The following is a 22182-nucleotide window of genomic DNA, read 5'->3' as shown; positions in this document are numbered from 1 at the left end:
AATTTCTTACAGTAACTTCTCCAATGTTGCACCGTAGAGATCAGATTGGAGTTGATGTTGCTTAGAGATCAGATTGGAGTTTATATTGCTTGCTATAATAGCAAAGTTTCCAGTTTAAATTGTTTTCTTCTTGCAGTTGTCAATAATCAGTATGGACACTTTACCAAATGTTGTAGGGTGTTTTGGCCAAATATATGCATTTTGTTTTATAAGAAATTTCTACTTCAGACCATAGACATTACTAACAGGCATAGAAATTATCAAAATTGATGAGTGATCAGTTGAAACAGTTCTTGGATTTTTTTTCATGACCTGTAGTATCATACTCGTAAAGTGTATATACTACACATGCTGTCTTGTAGAAAATAAACTCAAACCAAGGAATAATTAGATTAATAACCAAGCTACTCTGCATTGTATGACATTATTTTTCTTTCAGTTCACTTTTTGCACTAGGATTTGGTATGAATAATGCTCTCCTGCTTGGGAATGGCGTAACAATGAAACCGGAATCATTATTGATTTTCTTTGCCATGTTATCAAGAATTCATTAAGCAACAATACTTCCAATTGTTTACTGGATATTGGAATTGGTTGTTAAGGTCTTCCGTTTCCAACGGAAGACCTTCTACTGATTGTGATGATTAAGATTATTTAAGGTCTTCCGTCTCCAACGAAAGACCTTATTGTTTTCGTTCGGTTTCTTTTTCCCTATTCTTATTATTATTATTAGGGTCTTCCGTCTTCAGCGGAAGACCCTTCTATTATTCTTCGGTTTCTTTTTTACCTTTATTAGGGTCTTCCGTCTTCAGCGGAAGACCCTTCTATTATTCTTCGGTTTCTTTTTTACCTTTATTAGGGTCTTCAGCGGAAGACCCTTCTATTATTCTTATGTTTCTTTTTCAATTTTCTTATTAGGGTCTTCCGTCTTCAGCGGAAGACCCTTCTATTATTCTTCGGTTTCTTTTTTACCTTTATTATTATTCTTTTTTCTTTTTACAAAATTTGTGCAGACGATTTCTCGGAGATGGCTCGTTCGATTTTATTGAAATTTTCATGGTAGATGCGTTGACATCTGAAGTTAATTCCGGCAATACCGTTTTTTGAAAATCACTTCCGGTCGGAAGTTATCGCCCTTTTATTAAAATTCAGAGGACCTCCTTGTCTGTGATGGAACTCAAAAACGGCTTAAGCTAGAGTGCTGAAATTTTCAGTGATGATAGAGGACATGTTGCCATTGTGCACCTGGGTTTAGAATTTTTCCGGAAGTGCCTAGTATGGAAGCTCGGTAGGGGTCGAAATTGAGGACACAAATCATGAGTGAATTTTTGAGACATTATGTTTCATATCGTTTAAAGTATAATTATTTTGTTAAAACATATTGAACAATATTTGTGCAGAATAAAAAGATCTGTAACATGATATCAAGAAAAAAGGGCTGACTCATCACATTAGGGGCCGATAGGGGCCGAAAGTCTTTAATCGATAACTCTTAAACAAGCAATATTTTTGTATACATTACTGAAGCAAAATTATTTATCTTAACAAACTACAACTATGTATTATGATTTTTACGTCATATATTACATAATTAAGGGCCACAAGGGGCCAGAATGCTTAATCTTTGACGCTTTATATCTCGAAAATGGGAAACATTTTGAAAATCAATATTGAACAAAAGTTGTTTAGAATGATGATCTGAACAATGTGCATCCTTTGAATTTTTCCTAAACAGCCCCTATAAGGACTTAAAGGGACGGCCCCTAAATATTTCAAGTCTACATATCTCGAAAACGAAACGAAACTTCTGAATAGTTGTTGAACAAAAAGTCTTCAGAATTACAAGATCTTTCAAGTGATATCAAGAAAAAGGGGCTGACTCCTCAAATTAGGGGCTCAGAGGGGACAAAAGTCTTTCATCTATAACTCCTTAACGTCAAATATTTTGATATAAATTATTGAAGCAAAAATGTTCATCTTCACAATCTGCAACTATATATCTTAAAATTTTCTTCAAATATTACGTAATTAGGGGCCATAAGGGGCCAGAACGCTTAATCTTTGACGCTTTATATCTCGAAAATGGGAAACATTTTGAAAAGCAATATTGAACAAAAGTTGTTTAGAATGATGATCTGAACAATGTGCATCCTTTGAATTTTTCCTAAACAGCCCCTATAAGGACTTAAAGGGACGGCCCCTAAATATTTTAAATCTACATATCTCGAAAACGAAACGAAACTTCTGAATAGTTGTTGAACAAAAAGTCTTCAGAATTACAAGATCTTTCAAGTGATATCAAGAAAAAGGGGCTGACCCCTCAAATTAGGGGCTCAGAGGGGACAAAAGTCTTTCATCTATAACTCCTTAACGTCAAATATTTTGATATTAATTATTGAAGCAAAAATGTTCATCTTCACAATCTGCAACTATATATCTGAAAATTTTCTTCAAATATTACGTAATTAGGGGCCATAAGGGGCCAGAATGCTTAATCTTTGACGCTTTATATCTCGAAAAGGGGAAACATTTTGAAAATCAATATTGAACAAAAGTTGTTTAGAATGATGATCTGAACAATGTGCATCCTTTGAATTTTTCCTAAACAGCCCCTATAAGGACTTAAAGGGACGGCCCCTAAATATTTCAAATCTACATATCTCGAAAACGAAACGAAACTTCTGAATAGTTGTTGAACAAAAAGTCTTCAGAATTACAAGATCTTTCAAGTGATATCAAGAAAAAGGGGCTGACCCCTCATATTAGGGGCTCAGAGGGGACAAAAGTCTTTCATCTATAACTCCTTAATGTCAAATATTTTGATATTAATTATTGAAGCAAAAATGTTTATCTTCACAATCTGCAACTATATATCTTAATTTTTTTTTTCAAATATTAAGTAATTAGGGGTCATAGGGGCCAGATTGCTTAATCTTTGACGCTTTATATCTCGAAAAGGGGAAACATTTTGAAAAGCAATATTGAACAAAAGTTGTTTAGAATGATGATCTGAACAATGTGCATCCTTTGAATTTTTCCTAAACACCCCTATGAGGACTGAAAGGGATGTCCCCTAAATACTTCAAGTCTGCATATCTCGAAAACTGAATAGTTGTTGATCAAAAAGTCTTCAGAATTACAAGACCTTTCATGTGATATCAAAACCCCTCAAATTAGGGGCTCAAAGGGGCTAAAAGTCTTTCATCTATAACCCTTTTACAGTAATTTTCACCTTCACGATCTGCTACTATAAATATTTTAAAATTTTCATCAAATATTGCGTTTTTTGGTGCCATAATGATCAAAATTTTGTTAAACATAACTGAAGCAAATTGTACGTTTTCACTATTTATATATTTATGAACGAAAATCTCAGTCAAATTCGTATCTCATCTTATCAAAAATTGGATGGAAGACCCACTCGTTGCTCGCAACGAGATCGCATCTAGTTATTATTCTTTTTTTCTGCACAAATTTTGTGCAGACGATTTCTCAGAGATGGGTTAATGGATCTGCATCAAATTTTCAGGGTTGGTGCTAGGTTATCTGAAGTTAATTCCGGCTAAATATTTTTTTAACAATCACTTCCGGTCAAAAGTTATCGTCCTTTTAATAAAATTCAGAGGACCTCCTTGTCTGTGATGGAACTCAAAAACGGCTTAAGCTAGAACGCTGAAATTTTCAGTGATGATAGAGGATATGTTGCCATTATGCACCTGGGTTTAGATATTTTCCGGAAGTGTCTAGTATGGAAGCTCGGTAGGGGTCAAAATTTAGGACACGAATCATGAGTGAATTTTTGAGACATTTTGTATCATATCATTAAAAGTATAAATATTTTGTTAAAACATACTGAACAATATTTGTGCAGAATGACAAGATCTTTAACAGGATATCAAGAAAAAAGGGCTGATTCATCAAATTAGGGGCCGAGAGGGTCTAAAAGTAATAAATAAATAACTCTTTAACAATCAATATTTTGGAGTACATTACTGAAGCAAAAATGTTTATCTTAACAATTTACAACTATTTATTATAATATTTATGTCATATGTTACATAATTAGGGGCCATAAGGGGCCAGAATGCTAAATCTTTGACGCTTTATATCTCAAAAGTGGGAAATATTTTGATAAGCAATATTGAACAAAAGATGTCCAAAATAATGTTCTAAACAAGATGCATCCTTTCATTTTTTGCTAAACGTCCCCATTAAGGAGTTGAAGGGCCGGCCCCTAAATACTTCTTTTGAAAATATCTCAGAAACGAAAAAGAATTTCTGACTAGTTGTTGAACAAAAAGTGTTCAAAATCATAAGAGCTTTAAAGTGATATGAAGAAAAAGGGGCTGGACCCTCACAATAGGGGCTGAGAGGGGCCCAAAGTCTTTGAACAATAACTCTTTAACAATCAATATTATGTAATGAATTACTGAAGCAAAAGTGTTTATCTCAACAATGTACGACTATATATTATGATATTCACATCATATGTTACATAATTAGGGGCCATAAGGGGCCAGAATGCTAAATCTTTGACGCTTTATATCTCAAAAGTAGGAAATATTTTGATAAGCAATATTGAATAAAAGATGTTCAAAATAATGTTCTAAACAAGATGCAACCTTTCATTTTTTGCTAAACGTCCCCATTAAGGAGTTGAAGGGCCGGCCCCTAAATACTTCTTTTGCAAATATCTCAGAAACGAAAAAGAATTTCTGACTAGTTGTTGAAGAAAAAGTGTGAAAAATTATGAGAGTTTTAAGGTGATATCAAGGAAAAGGGTCTGACCCCTTAAATAAGGGGCCGAGAGGCGCCGAAAGTAGAAAATCAATAACTCTTTAATGATCAATATTTTGTAATATATTACTGAGGCGAAATAGTTCTTCTTCACACACTTTATCTAAATAACATGATGTTGATATCATATGTTACGAAATAAGGGGTCTTTAGGGGGCCAAATTGCATAATTTTTGGCGCAACATGTCTTGAAAAGGAAGAATATTTTGATAAACAGTATTGAACAAAAGACGTTCAAAATAATATTCTGAACAATATGCACTCTTTGAATTTTTGCTAGACGTCCCCATTTAGGACTTGAAGGGCCGGCCCTTAATATTTCTTTTGCATATATCCTGAAAACAAAAAAGAATTTCTGAATAGTTGTTGAACAAAAAGTGTTCAAAATCATGAGAGCTTTAAGATGATATCAAGAAAAAGGGGCTGACCTCTCACATTAGGGGCCAAGAAGGGCCGAAAAGTCTTTAATCTATAACCCTTTAATGATCAATATTTTGTTAAACATTATTAAAGCAAAATTGTTCGTCTTAACAATTTATTTATATCATTATATTTGAACGAAAATCCCAGTCAAATTTTATCTCATCTTATCAAAAATCGGACTTAAGACCCACTCGTTGCTCGCAACGAGATCTCATCTAGTTATTATTATTTTTCTTACCGATTTTGTGCACGCGAGTTCTCGGAAATGGCTAGGTCGATTTTCACCAAACTTTCAGATCTGATAGATATTCATCTGAACCTTGTCGGAAATTTTCGCCGTCGATGACTTCACTTCCGGTCGTGAGATATGGACGATTTTCTGATTTTCAGAGGGTCGGCTTGTCCTGGCAATCACTCCTAAACGACTCAAGATATTGAGTTGAAATTCTCAGTGAAGGTAGAGGAAAGATTGGAGATGTGCTTTTTTGCGTCTATATCCTCCTAGCGCAAAAGGCGCCGAAGCTCGCCAGGGCTCGAAAAATAGGCTCAAAAGCATCTCGCAAAATTTGACAAGTTTTCTTTCATATATTTATACCTTTAAATATTTTGTTAATATATATATAACAAAAGATGTGTAAAATTAAAAGACATTTCATTTGATATCAAGAAAAAAGGGCTGTCTCCTCAAATTAGGGGTTCAATGGGGCCAAAAGTCTTTCATGTATAACTCTTGACCAATCAATATTTTGTTATAAATTTTTGAAGCAAAAATGTTCATTTTAACGATTTGCAACTATATGTTTTAAAATTTTGATCACATGTTACGTAATAAGGGGCCATAAGGGGCCAGAATGCTAAATCTTTGAAGCTTTATGTCCCAAAAAGGGGGAATATTTTAATAAGCGATATTGAACAAAAGATGTTCAGAATAATGTTCTAAACAATATGCAACCTTTCAATTTTTGCAAAACAGCCCCATTAGGGACTTGAAGGGCTGGCAGCTAAATATTTCACTTTAGCATATCTCGAAAACGAAAATAAATTTCTGAATAGTTGTTGAAAAAAAAAATTCTTCAAAATCATAAGACCTTTCATTTGTTATCAAGGAAAAGGGCCGATCCCTCAAATTAGGGGCTCAAAGGGGTCAAGAGTCTTTCATGTATAGCTCTTGAACGATCAATATTTTGTTATAAACTACTGAAGCAAAAATGTTCATATAAACAAGTTGCAACCTTATCTTATAAGAGTTTGATCATATATTACGTAATAAGGGTTCATAAGGGGCCAGATTGCTAAATCTTTGAAGCTTTATATCTCAAAAAGGGGGAATATTTTGATAAGCAATAGTGAACAAAGGATGTTCAGAGTAATGTTCTAAACAATATGCACCCTTTCAATTTTTGGAAAATGGCCCCTTTAAGGACTTAAACGGCTAGCCCCTAAATATTTCTATTCATCATATCTCGAAAACAGAAAAAAATTTCTAAATAGTTGTTGAACAAGATGTCTTCAAAATCACAAGACCTTTCATTCGATATCAAGTAAAAGGGGCTGCCCCCTCAAATTAGGGGCTCTGAGGGGTCAAAGGTCTTTCATGTATAACTCTTGAATGATCAATATTTTGTTATAAATTACTAAAGCAAAAATGTTCATCTTAATAATTTGCAACTATATATTTTGAAATTGTGATCATATGTTACGTAATAAGGGGCCAGATTGCTAAATCTTTGAAGCTTTATATCTCAAAAAGGGGAAGTGTTTTGATAAGCAACATTGAACAAAAGATGTTTAGAATAATATTCTAAACAATATGCAAAATTTTTGCAAAAAGGCCCCATTAAAGTTTTGAAGGGCCAGCCCATAAATATTTCAACTCAGCATATCTCGAAAACGAAAATAAATTTCTTAATGGTTGTTGAACAAAAAGTCTTCAAAATCACACGGCCTTTCATTTTATATCAAGAAAAAAGGAGTGAATCTTTAAATTAGGGGCTCAGAGGGACCAAACGATTCTAATCTGTAACTCTTGAACGATCAATATTTTGTTATAAATTACTGAAGCAAAAATACTTGTGTAACAATATGCAACAACATATTGTAAAAGTTTGATCCTCTGTTACGTAATTAGGAGCCATAAGGGTCCTGAATGCTGAACCTTTCATGCTTTATATCTCGAAAAGAGTAAACATTTTGATAAGCAAAATTGAACAAAAGAAGTTTAAGATAATATAATATAAATCAAAAAAATAAAATCTAATGAGGGGAGTCTTGATATCATTATCTTCTAACGAATATCTGAGTCAAAATCACATGTCATCTTATCAAAAATCGGACGGAAGACCTATTCGTTGCTCGCAACGAGATCTCATCTAGTTATTATTTTTATTCTTTTTTCTTCTTACAAAATTTGTGCAGACGATTTCTCGGAGATGGCTCGTTCGATTTTATTCAAATTTTCGTGAAAGATGCGTTGATATCTGAAGTTTATTCCGGCAAGTCCATTAAGGGATATTTACTTCCGGTCGCAAGTTATCGCCCTTTTATCAAAATTTAGAGGACCTCCTTGTCTGCGATGGAACTCAAAAACGGCTTAAGCTAGAGCGCTGAAATTTTCAGTGATGATAGAAGACATGTTGCCATAATGCACCTGGGTTTAGATATTTTCCGGAAGTGCCTAGTATGGAAGCTCGGTAGAGGTCGAAATTTAAGACACGAATTATGAGTGAATTTTTGAGACATTTTGTGTCATATCTTTTAAAGTATAATTATTTTGTTAAAACATACTGAACAATATTTGTGCAGAATGACAAGATCTTTAATACGATATCAAGAAAAAAGGGCTGACTTATCATTTTAGGGTCTGAGAGGGGCCAAAAGTATTAAATCAATAACTCTTTAACGATCAATATTTTGGTATACATTACTGAAGCAAAATTATTTATCTTAACAAACTACAACTATATATTATGATTTTTACGTCATATGTTACATAAATAAGGGCCACAAGGGGCCAGAATGCTTAATCTTTGAAGCTTTATATCTCGAAAAGGGGAAACATTTTGAAAAGCAATATTGAACAAAAGTTGTTTAGAATGATGATCTGAACAATGTGCATCCTTTGAATTTTTCCTAAACAGCCCCTATAAGGACTTAAAGGGACGGCCCCTAAATATTTCAAGTCTACATATCTCGAAAACGAAACGAAACTTCTGAATAGTTGTTGAACAGAAAGTCTTCAGAATTACAAGACCTTTCAGGTGATATCAAGAAAAAGGGGCTGACCCCTCAAGTTAGGGGCTCAGAAGGGACAAAAGTCTTTCATCTATAACTCCTTAACGTTAAATATTTTGATATTAATTATTGAAGCAAAAATGTTCATCTTCACAATCCGCAACTATATATCTTAAAATATTCTTCAAATATTGCGTAATTAGGGGCCATAAGGGGCCAGAATGCTTAATATTTGAGGCTTTATAACTCGAAAAGGGGAAACATTTTGAAAAGCAATATTGAACAAAAGTTGTTTAGAATGATGATCTGAACAATGTGCATCCTTTGAATTTTTCCTAAACAGCCCCTATAAGGACTTAAAGGGACGGCCCCTAAATAGTTCAAGTCTACATATCTCGAAAACGAAACGAAACTTCTGAATAGTTGTTGAACGAAAAGTCTTCAGAATTACAAAACCTTTCAAGTGATATCAAGAAAAAGGGGCTGACCTCTCAAATTAGGGGCTCAGAGGGGCCAAAAGTCTTTCATCTATAACTCCTTAACGTTAAATATTTTGATATTAAATATTGAAGCAAAAATGTTTATCTTCACAATCTGCAACTATATATCTTAAAATTTTCTTCAAATATTACGTAATTAGGGGCCATAAGGGGCCAGAATGCCTAATCTTTGACGCTTTATATCTCGAAAAGGGGAAACATTTTGAAAAGCAATATTGAACAAAAGTTGTTTAGAATGATGATCTGAACAATGTGCATCCTTTGAATTTTTTAAGCAGCCCTATAAGGACTTAAAGGGACGGCCCCTAAATATTTCAAGTCTGCATATCTTGAAAACTGAATAGTTGTTGAACGAAAAGTCTTCAGAATTACAAAACCTTTCATGTGATATCAAGACCCCTCGAATTAGCGGCTCAAAGGGGCTAAAAGTCTTTCGTCTATAACCCTTTTACAGTAATGTTCATCTTCACGATCTGTTACTATAAAAATTTAAAATCTTCATCAAATATTGCGTTTTTGGTGCCATAATGATCAAAATTTTGTTAAACATAACTGAAGCAAATTGTACGTTTTCACTATTTATATATTTATGAACGAAAATCTCAGTCAAGTTCGTATCTCATCTTATCAAAAATCGGACGGAAGACCCACTCGTTGCTCGCAACGAGATCGCATCTAGTTATTAGGGTCTTCCGTCATCAGCGGAAGACCCTTCTATTATTCTTCGGTTTCTTTTTTACCTTTATTATTATTCTTTTTTCTTCTTACAAAATTTGTGCAGACGATTTCTCGGAGATGGCTAGTTCGATTTTATTCAAATTTTCATGGTAGATGCATTGACATCTGAAGTTAATTCCGGCAATTTCGTTAAGTGATATTTACTTCCGGTCGGAAGTTATCGCCCTTTTATCAAAATTTAGAGGACCTCCTTGTCTGCGATGGAACTCAAAAACGGCTTAAGCTAGAGCGCTGAAATTTTCAGAGATGATAGAGGACATGTTGCCATTTTGCACCTGGGTTTGGATATTTTCCGGAAGTGCCTAGTATGGAAGCTCGGTAGGGGTCGAAATTTAGAATACGAATCATAAGTGAATTTTTGAGACATTTTGTATCATATCTTTTAAAGTATAATTATTTTGTTAAAACATACTGAACAATATTTGTGCAGAATGACAACATCTTATATATGATATCAAGAAAAAAGGGCCGACTTATCATATTAGGGGCCGAGAGGGGCCAAAAGTTTGAAATCAAGAACTCTTTAACGATCAATATTTTGGTATACATTAATGAAGCAAAAAAGTTTATCATAACAATTTACAACTATATATTATAATATTTATGTCATATGTTACATATTAAGGGGCCAAAAGGGGCCAGAATGCCAAATCTTTGGCGCTCTATATCTCGAAAGTGGGAAATATTTTGATTAGCAATATTGAATAAAAGATGTTCAAAATAATGTTCTAAACAATATCTAACCTTTCAATTTTTTCTAAACGTCGCCATTAAGGAGTTGAAGGGCTGGCCCCTTAATATATGTTTTGCAAATATCTCAGAAACGAAAAAGAATTTCTGAATAGTTGTTGAACAAAAAGTGTTCAAAATCATAAGAGCTTTAACGCGGTGTGAAGAAAAAGGGTCTGGGCCCTAAAAATAGGGGCTGAGAGGGGCCAAAAGTCTTTAATCAATAACTCTTTAACGATCAATATTTTGCAAATTATTACTGAAACAAAAATGTTTATCTCAACAATTTCCAACTATATATTATGATATTCACATCACATGTTACATAATTAGGGGCTATAAGGGGCCAGACGGCCAAATCTTTGGCACTCTATATCTCGAAAGTGGGAAATATTTTGATAAGCAATATTGAATAAAAGATGTTTAAAATAATGATGTGATCAATATGTAACCTTTTGATTTTTTGTTCAACGTCCCCATTAAGGAGTTGAAGGACTGGCCCCTAAATATATCTTTTGCATATATCTCGGAAACGAAAAAGAATTTCTGAATAGTTGTTGAACAAAAAGTGTTTAAAATCATAAGAGCTTTAAAGTGGTATGAAGAAAAAGGGACTCACCCCTCAAAATAGGGGCTGAGAGGGGCTGAAAGTCTTTAATCAATAACTCTTTAACGATATTTTGTAATATATTACTGAAGCGAAATAGTTCATCTTCACACTCTTTATATCTTATGCAATAAGGGGTCATTAGGGGTCAGATTGTATAATCTTTGGCGCAATAAATCTTGAAAAGGAAAAATAGTTTGATAACCAATATTTAACAAAAGACGTTCAAAATAATATTCTTAATAATATGCAATCTTTCAATTTTTGCTAGACGTCCCCATTTTGGACTTAAAGGGCCTGCCCTTAATATTTCTTTTGCATATATCTCGGAAACGAAAAAGAATTTCTGAATACATGTAGTTGTTGAACAAAAAGTGTTCAAAATCATGAGAACTTTAAGATGGTATCAAGAAAAAGGGGCTGACCACTCATATAAGGGGCCAAGACGGGCCGAAAGTTTTTAATCTATGACTTTTTAATGATCAATATTTAGTTACACATTACCGAAGGAAAATTGTTTGTCTTAACAATTTATTTATATAACAATTTTTTAACGAAAATATCAGTCAAATTCTTATCTCATCTTATCGAAAATCGGACGGAAGACCCACTCGTTGCTCGCAACGAGATCGCATCTAGTTATTATTATTTTTATTCTTTTTTCTTCTTACAAAATTTGTGCAGACGATTTCTCGGAGATGGCTCGTTCGATTTTATTCAAATTTTCATGGTAGATGCGTTGACATCTGAAGTTAATTCCGGCATTATCGTTTTTTGAAAATCACTTCCGGTCGGGAGTTATCGCCCTTTTATTAAAATTCAGAGGACCTCCTTGTCTGCGATGGAACTCAAAAACGGCTTAAGCTAGAGCGCTGAAATTTTCAGTGATGATAGAGGACATGTTGCCGTATTGCACCTGGGTTTAGATATTTTCCGGAAGTGCCTAGTATGGAAGCTCGGTAGGGGTCGAAATTTAGGACACAAATCATGAGTGAATTTTTGAGACATTTTGTATCATATCTTTTAAAGTATAATCATTTTGTTAAAACATATTGAACAATATTTGTGCAGAATAAAAAGATCTGTAACATGATATCAAGAAAAAAGGGCTGACTGATCACATTTGGGGCCGATAGGGGCCGAAAGTCTTTAATCGATAACTCTTAAACAAGCAATATTTTTGTATACATTACTGAAGCAAAATTATTTATCTTAACAAACTACAACTGCATATTATGATTTTTACGTCATATGTTACATAAATAAGGGCCACAAGGGGCCAGAATGCTTAATCTTTGAAGCTTTATATCTCGAAAAGGGGAAATATTTTGAAAAGCAATATTGAACAAAAGTTGTTTAGAATGATGATCTGAACTATGTGCATCCTTTGAATTTTTCCTAAACAGCCCCTATAAGGACTTAAAGGGACGACCCCTAAATATTTCAAATCTACATATCTCGAAAACGAAACGAAACTTCTGAATAGTTCTTGAACAAAAAGTCTTCAGAATTACAAGACCTTTCAAGTGATATCAAAAAAAAGGGGCTGACCCCTAAATTAGGGGCTCAGAGGGGCCAAAAGTCTTTCATATATAACTCCTTAACATTAAATATTTTGATATTAATTATTGAAGTAAAAATGTTCATCTTCACAATCTGCAACTATATATCTTAAAATGTTCTTCAAATATTACGTCATTAGGGGCCATAAGGGGCCAGAATGCTTAATCTTTGACGCTTTATATCTCGAAAAGGGGAAACATTTTGAAAAGCAATATTGAACAAAAGTTGTTTAGAATGATGATCTGAACAATGTGCATCCTTTGAATTTTTCCTAAACAGACCCTATAAGGACTTAAAGTTACGGCCCCTAAATATTTTAAGTCTGCATATCTCGAAAACTGAATAGTTGTTGAACAAAAAGTCTTCAGAATTACAAGACCTTTCATGTCATATCAAGACCCCTCGAATTAGGGGCTCAAAGGGGCTAAAAGTCTTTCATCTATAACCCTTTTACAGTAATGAAATCTTCATCAAATATTGCGTTTTTTTGGTGCCATAATGATCAAAATTTTGTTAAACATAACTGAAGCAAATTGTACGTATTCACTATTTATATATTTATGAACGAAAATCTCAGTCAAATTCGTATCTCATCTTATCAAAAATCGGACGGAAGACCCACTCGTTGCTCGCAACGAGATCGCATCTAGTTAGGGTCTTCCGTCTTCAGCGGAAGACCCTTCTATTATTCTTCGGTTTCTTTTTCACTTTTATTATTATTATTTTTATTCTTTTTTCTTCTTACAAATTTTGTGCAGACGATTTCTCGGAGATGGCTTGTTCAATTTCATTCAAATTTTCATGGTAGATGCGTTGACATCTGAAGTTAATTCCGGCAATTCCGTTAAGGGATATTAACTTCCGGTCGGAAGTTATCGCCCTTTTATCAAAATTTAGAGGACCTCCTTGTCTGCGATGGAACTCAAAAACGGCTTAAGCTAGAGCTCTGAAATTTTCAGTGATGATAGAGGACATGTTGCCATTTTGCACCTGGGTTTGGATATTTTCCGGAAGTGCCTAGTATGGAAGCTCGGTAGGGGTCAAAATTTGGGACACGAAACATGAGTGAATTTTTGAGACATTTTGTATCATATCTTTTAAAGTATAATTATTTTGTTAAAACATACTGAACAATATTTGTGCAGAATGACAACATCTTCAATATGATATCAAGAAAAAAGGGCTAACCTGTCATATTAGGGGCCGAGAGAGGCCAAAAGTATTAAATCAATAACTCTTTAACGATCAATATTTTGGTATACATTACTGAAGCAAAAATGTTTATCTTAACAATTTACAACTATTTATTATAAAATTTATGTCATATGTTACATAATTAAGGGCCATAAGGGGCCAGAATGCCAAATCTTTGACGCTTTATATCTTAAAACTATGAAATATTTTAACAAGCAATATTGAACAAAAGATGTTCAAAATAATGTTCTAAACAATATGCAACCTTTCATTTTTTGCTAAACGTCCCCATTAAGGAGTTGAAGGGCTGGCCCCTAAATACTTCTTTTGCAAATATCTCACAAACGAAAAAGAATTTCTGACTAATTGTTGAACAAAAAGTGTTCAAAATCATGAGTGCTTTAAAATGATGTGAAGAAAAAGGGACTGGACCCTCAAAATAGGGGCTGAGAGGGGCCGAAAGTCTTTGATCAATTACTCTTTAACGATCAATATTTTGTCATGCATTACTGAAGCAAAAATGTTTATATCAACACTTTACAACTATATATTATGATATTCACATCAAATGTTACATAATTAGGGGCCATAAGGGGCCAGAATGCTAAATCTTTGACGCTTTATATCTTAAAACTATGAAATATTTTGATAAGCAATATTGAACAAAAGATGTTCAAAATAATGTTCTAAACAATATGCAACCTTTCATTTTTTGCTAAACGTCCCCATTAAGGAGTTGAAGGACCGGCCCCTAAATATATCTTTTGCAAATATCTCACAAACGAAAAAGAATTTCTGACTAATTGTTGAACAAAAAGTGTTCAAAATCATGAGAGCTTTAAAATGATGTGAAGAAAAAGGGGCTGGACCCTCAAAATAGGGGCTGAGAGGGGCCGAAAGTCTTTGATCAATTACTCTTTAACCATCAATATTTTGTCATGCATTACTGAAGCAAAAATGTTTATCTTAACACTTTACAACTATATATTATGATATTCACATCAAATGTTACATAATTAGGGGCCATAAGGGGCCAGAATGCTAAATCTTTGACGCTTTATATCTTAAAACTATGAAATATTTTGATAAGCAATATTGAACAAAAGATGTTCAAAATAATGTTCTAAACAATATGCAACCTTTCATTTTTTGCTAAACGTCCCCATTAAGGAGTTGAAGGACCGGCCCCTAAATATATCCTTCGCATATATTTTGGAAAAGAAAAAGAATTTTTGAATAGTTGTTGAACAAAAAGTGTTCAAAATCATGAGAGCTTTAAGGTGATATCAATGAAAAGGGTCTGACCCCTTAAATAAGGGGCCGGGAGGGGCCAAAAGTATACAATCAATAACTCTTTAATGATCAATATTTTGTAATATATTACTGAACCGAAATAGTTCATCTTCACACACTTTTTCTAAATAACATGATGTTGATATCATATGTTACGCAATAAGGGGTCTTTAGGGGGCCAGATTGCATAATCTTTGACGCAATATATCTCGAAAAGGAAGAATATTTTGATAAACAGTATTGATCAAAAGACGTTCAAAATAATATTCTGAACAATATGCACTCTTTCAATTTTTGCTAGACGTCCCATTTAGGACTTGAAGGGCCGACCCTTAATATTTCTTTTGCATATATCCTGAAAACAAAAAAGAATTTCTGAATAGTTGTTGAACAAAAAGAGTTCAAAATCATGAGACCTTTAAGATGATATCAAGAAAATGGGGCTGACCTCTCACATTAGGGGCCAAGAAGGGCCGAAGGTCTTTAATCTATTACCCTTTAAGGATCAATATTTTGTTAAACATTACGGTATTAAAGCAAAATTGTTCGTCTTAACAATTTATTTATATCATTATATTTGATCGAAAATCTCAGTCAAATTCTTATCTCATCGAAAATCGGACGGAAGACCCACTCGTTGCTCGCAACGAGATCTCATCTAGTTATTATTCTTTTTTTTCTTTACAAAATTTGTGCAGAAGATTTCTCGGAGATGGCTAGTTCGATTTTATTCAAATTTTCATGGCAGATGCGTTGACATCTGAAGTTAATTCCGGCATTATCGTTTTTTTAAAATCACTTCCGGTCGGAAGTTATCGCCCTTTTATTAAAATTCAGAGGACCTCCTTGTCTGCGATGGAACTCAAAAACGGCTTAAGCTAGAGCGCTGAAATTTTCAGTGATGATAGAGGACATGTTGCTATTTTGCACCTGGGTTTAGATATTTTCCGGAAGTGCCTAGTATGGAAGCTCGGTAGGGGTCAAAATTTAGGACACGAATCATGAGTGAATTTTTGAGACATTTTGTATCATAACTTTTAAAGTATAATTATTTTGTTAAAACATATTGAACAATATTTGTGCAGAATAAAAAGATCTGTAACATGATATCAAGAAAAAAGGTCTGACTCATCACATTAGGGGCCGATAGGGGCCGAAAGTCTTTAATCGATAACTCTTAAACAAGCAATATTTTTGTACACATTACTGAAGCAAAATTATTTATCTTAACAAACTACAACTATATATTATGATTTTTACGTCATATGTTACATAAATAAGGGCCACAAGGGGCCAGAATGCTTAATCTTTGAAGCTTTATATCTCGGAAATGGGAAACATTTTGAAAATCAATATTGAACAAAAGTTGTTTAGAATGATGATCTGAACAATGTGCATCCTTTGAATTTTTCCTAAACAGCCCCTATAAGGACTTAAAGGGACGGCCCCTAAATATTTCAAGTCTACATATCTCGAAAACGAAACGAAATTTCTCAATAGTTGTTGAACAAAAAGTCTTCAGAATTAGAAGACCTTTCAAGTGATATCAAGAAAAAGGTGCTGATCCCTCAAATTAGGGGCTCAGAGGGGCCAAAAGTCTTTCATCTATAACTCCTTAACGTTAAATATTTTGATATTAAATATTGAAGCAAAAATGTTTATCTTCACAATCTGCAACTATATATCTTAAGATTTTCTTCAAATTTTACGTAATAAGGGTCCATAAGGGGCCAGATTGCTAAATCTTTGACGCTTTTTATCTCAAGAAGGGGAAATATTTTGAAAAGCAATATTGAACAAAAGTTGTTTAGAATGATGATCTGAACAATGTGCATCCTTTGAAATTTTCCTAAGCAGCCCCTGTAAGGACTTAAAGGGACGGCCCCTAAATATTTCAAGTCTACATATCTCGAAAACGAAACGAAACTTCTGAATAGTTGTAGAACAAAAAGTCTTCAGAATTACAAGACCTTTCAAGTGATATCAAGGAAAAGGGGCTGACCCCTCAAATTAGGGGCTCAGAGGGGCCAAAAGTCTTTCATTTATAACTCCTTAACGTTAAATATTTTGATATTAAATATTGAAGCAAAAATGTTCATCTTCACAATCTGCAACTATATATCTTAAAATTTTCTTCAAATAATACGTAATTAGGGGGCCATAAGGGGCCAGAATGCTGAATCTTTGACACATTATATCTCGAAAAGGGGAAATATTTTGAAAAGTAATATTGAACAAAAGTTGTTTAGAATAATGTTCTAAACAATATACACCCTTTTAATTTTTGCAAGACATCCCCATTAAGGAGTTGGAGGGCTGGCCCCTAAATATTGTTATTCTATATATCTCTTAAACGAAAGGAAGTTTCTGAATAGTTGTTGAACAAAAAGTCTTCAAAATCACAAGACCTTTCATTTGATATCAAGAAAAAGGGGCTGACCCCTCAAATTAGGGGCTCAGAAGGGCCAAAAGTCTTTCATCTATAACTCTCTAATGATGAATATCTTGTTATAAATTACTGAAGCAAAAATGTTTATCTTAAAGTTCTGCAACTATATATTATAAAATTTGGATCATACGTTACGTAATAAGGGGTCATAAGGGGCCAGAATGCTAAATTTTTGACACCTCGAACAAGGGGAAATATTTTGATAAGCAATAATGAACAAAAGAAGCTCAGAATAATGTTTAAACAATATGCATCCTTTCACTTTTTACAGACGAATATCTCAGTCAAGATCTTGACCAATCTTATCCAAAATCAGACGGAAGACCCACTCGTTGCTCGCAACGAGAACCATCTAGTTATTATTATTATTAGGGTCTTCCGTCTTCAGCGGAAGACCCTTCTATTATTCTTCGGTTTCTTTTTTACCTTTATTATTATTCTTTTTTCTTCTTACAAAATTTGTGCAGACGATTTCTCGGAGATGGCTCGTTCGATTTCATACAAATTTTCATGGTAGATGCGTTGACATCTGAAGTTAATTCCGGTAATTTCGTTAAGTAATATTTACTTCCAGTCGGAAGTTATCGCCCTTTTATCAAAATTTAGAGGACCTCCTTGTCTGCGATGGAACTCAAAAACGGCTTAAGCTAGAGCGCTGAAATTTTCAGTGATGATAGAGGACATGTTGCCATTTTGCACCTGGGTTTGGATATTTTCCGGAAGTGCCTAGTATGGAAGCTCGGTAGGGGTCGAAATTTAGGACACGAATCATGAGTGAATTTTTGAGACATTTTATATCATATCTTTTAAAGTATAATTAATTTGTTAAAACATATTGAACAAAATTTGTGCAGAATGACAAGATCTGTAACATGATATCAAGAAAAAAGGGCTGACTCATCACATTAGGGGCCGATAGGGGCCAAAAGTCTGAAATCGATAACTCTTAAACAAGCATTATTTTGGTATAAATTACTGAAGCAAAAATATTTATCTTAACATTTTACAATTATATATTATGATTTTTACCTCGTATGGCACATAAATAAGGGCCACAAGGGGCCAGAATGCTAAATCTTTGACGCTTTATATCTCGAAAAGGGGAAACATTTTGAAAAGCAATATTGAACAAAAGTTGTTCAGAATGATGGTCTCAACAATGTGCACCCTTTGAATTTTTCCTAAACAGTCCCTATAAGGACTTAAAGGGACGGCCCCTAAATATTTCAAGTCCACATATCTCGAAAACGAAACGAAACTTCTGAATACTTGTTGAACAAAAAGTCTTCAGAATTACAAGACCTTTCATGTGATATCAAGAAAAAGGGGCTGACCCCTCAAATTAGGGGCTCAGAGGGGCCAAAAGTCTTTCATCTATAACTCCTTAACGTTAAATATTTTGATATTAGTTATTGAAGCAAAAATGTTCATCTTCACAATCTGCAACTATATATCTTAAAATTTTTATCAAATAATACGTAATTAGGGGCCATAAGGGGCCCGAATGCTTACTCTTTGACGCTTTATATCTCGAAAAGGGGAAATATTTTGAAAAGCAATATTGAACAAAAGTTGTTTAGAATGATGGTCTCAACAATGCGTATCCTTTGAATTTTTCCTAAACAGCCCCTATAAGGACTTTAAGGGACGGCCCTAAAATATTTCAAGTCTACATATCTCGAAAACGAAACGAAACTTCTGAATAGTTGTTGAACAAAAAGTCTTCAGAATTACAAGACCTTTCATGTGATATCAAGAAAAAGGGGCTGACCCCTCAAATTAGGGGTTCAGAGGGGCCAAAAGTCTTTCATCTTTAACTCTTTAACGTTAAATATTTTGATATTAATTATTGAAGCAAAAATGTTCATCTTCACAATCTGCAACTATATATCTGAAAGTTTTCTTCAAATATTACGTAATTAGGGACCATAAGGGGCCAGAATGCTTAATCTTTGATGCTTTATATCTCGAAAGAAGGGAATATTTTGAAAAGCAATATTGAACAAAAGTTGTCTAGAATGATGTTCTCAACAATGTGCATCCTTTGAATTTTTCCTAAACAGCCCCTATAAGGACTTTAAGGGACGGCCCCTAAATATTTCAAGTCCACATATCTCGAAAATGAAACGAAACTTCTGAATAGTTGTTGAACAAAAAGTCTTGAGAATTACTAGACCTTTCATGTAATTTTAAGAGAAAGGAGCTGACCCCTCGAATTAGGGGCTCAGAGGGGCCAAAAGTCTTTTATCTATAAGCCTTTTACAGTAATGTTCATCTTCACGATCTGCTACTGTAAATATTTTAAAATCTACATCAAACATTGCGTTTTTAGGTGTCATAATGATCAAAATTTTGTTAAACATAACTGAAGCAAATTGTACGTTTTCACTATTTATATATTTATGAACGAAAATCTCAGTCAAATTCGTATCTCATCTTATCAAAAATCGGACGGAAGACCCACTCGTTGCTCGCAACGAGATCGCATCTAGTTTTTATTCTTTTTTTTTCTTACAAAATTTGTGCAGACGATTTCTCGGAGACGGCTCGTTCGATTTTATTCAAATTTTCATGGTAGATGCGTTGATATCTGAAGTTAATTCCGGCAATTCCGTTAAGGGATATTTACTTCCGGTCGGAAGTTATCGCCCTTTTATCAAAATTTAGAGGACCTCCTTGTCTGCGATGGAACTCAAAAACGGCTTAAGCTAGAGTGCTGAAATTTTCAGTGATGATAGAGGACATGTTGCCATTTTGCACCTGGGTTTGGATATTTTCCGGAAGTGCCTAGTATGGAAGCTCGGTAGGGGTCGAAATTTAGGACACGAATCTTGAGTGAATTTTTGAGACATTTTGTATCATATCTTTCAAAGTATAATTATTTTGCTAAAACATACTGAACAATATTTGTGCAGAATGACAAGATTTTTAATATGATATTAGGGGCCGAGAGGGGCCAAAAGTATTAAATCAATAACTCTTTAACGATCAATATTTTGGTATACATTACTGAAGCAAAAATGTTTATCCTAACAATTTACAACCATATATTATGATATATACATCATATGTTACATAATTAAGGGCCATAAGGGGCCAGAATGCCAAATCATTGGCACTCTATATCTCGAAAGTGAGAAATATTTTGATAAGCAATATTGAATAAAAGATGTTCAAAATAATGTTCTAAACAATATTTAACCTTTCGATTTTTGCTAAACATCCCCATTAAGGAGTTGAAGGGCTGGCCCCTAAATATATCTTTTGCATATAGCTCGGAAACGAAAAAGAATTTTTGAATAGTTGTTGAACAAAAAATGTTCAAAATCTTATGAGCTTTGAAGTGGTATGAAGAAAAAGGGGTTGGCCCCTCAAAATAGGGGCCGAGAGAGGCCAAAAGTCTTTAATCAATAACTCTTTAACGATCAATATTTTGCAATTTCTTACTGAAGCAAAAATGTTTATCTTAACAATTTACAACTATATATTATAAAACTAGTAGACTAATTGTTCTCGAACAATTAGAGGTCTTTCCACCTTTAAATTTCATATATTCTTTATATTTAACTCTCTACTCTTTATTTTTATACAAAAGAAACCAGAAATGGCTTGAGAGATGGAAAAAATGAAAATTTAAAAAATTTGAAATGACCTTGACCTTTGACCTTGAACAAATATTCAAGATCAAAGGCCAAGGGTCACATTACAATTAACCCCATGCTTCTACGACTTTTAGCTTTAAAGTTATAAGGTTTACTAGTAAGCGCAAAGACGTTAAAGGGCCATAACTCATATAAGGGGTCATCGGATACTTTCGCACTGAAAAGACTGAAGTTGTGTTTAAAGACACTGAATACATTAGTGAAGGTTTCGTGTCTCTGCGGTTTACGGTTTCAGAGGAGTAGCGATAACAAGGTTTTTTGCACAAGGGGAAATAACTTTTAAAAGGGTTAAGCTAAGGGGACAAGATTGAAATCTTTGAAATAGTTTTAAAAGTACATATTAAAGATGCAAAGATATACTGTATATGTTGAAAGACAAAAGAGCTATAAAAAGAGCTTTATTTCTCTTATTTGGAATGACCTTGACCTTTGACCTTGACATAAACTTCAAGGTCTAGGGTTAAGGAATCTAATGCAGTTAGTTTCATGTCTCTACGACTTATAGTTTTGAAAATTTTTCATTAATTGTAAACTTCAAAAACTTTCAGGGGCGATAACTCATAAAAGGGCTCAACGAATCCTTTCGTAATGAATAGATTGAAGAGTCTCCTCAATTAGTCGAAGACATTGGTGAAGGTTTCGTACCTCTACGGTTTACGGTTTCAGAGGAGTAGCGATAACAAGGTTTCTAGCGAAAGGGGCAATAACTGCGAAAGAGGTCATAGGTTATACGCGTTGGGTCAAATTTGTTCCTAACTTTTTATGACCTTTACAGTCAACGAATAATCTTTTCGATAAACATCGAAACAAAAAATCAGCGGAAGAAGAATAATAATAACTAGTAGACTAATTGTTCTCGAACAATTAGAGGTCTTTCCACCTTCTTTAAATTTCATGTATTCTTCACATTTAACTCTCTACTGCTTATTTTTATACAAAAGAACCCAGAAATGGCTTGAGAGATGGAAAAAATGAAAATTTTAAAATTTTCGAAAT

This window comes from Saccostrea echinata, unplaced genomic scaffold (genome assembly GCF_033153115.1).
Source record: "Saccostrea echinata isolate AGI-Se365-2 ecotype Australia unplaced genomic scaffold, CSIRO_AGI_Sech_v1 ptg000062l, whole genome shotgun sequence".
NCBI classification, from domain to species: domain Eukaryota; kingdom Metazoa; phylum Mollusca; class Bivalvia; order Ostreida; family Ostreidae; genus Saccostrea; species Saccostrea echinata.
This window is presented reverse-complemented; position numbering follows the sequence as displayed.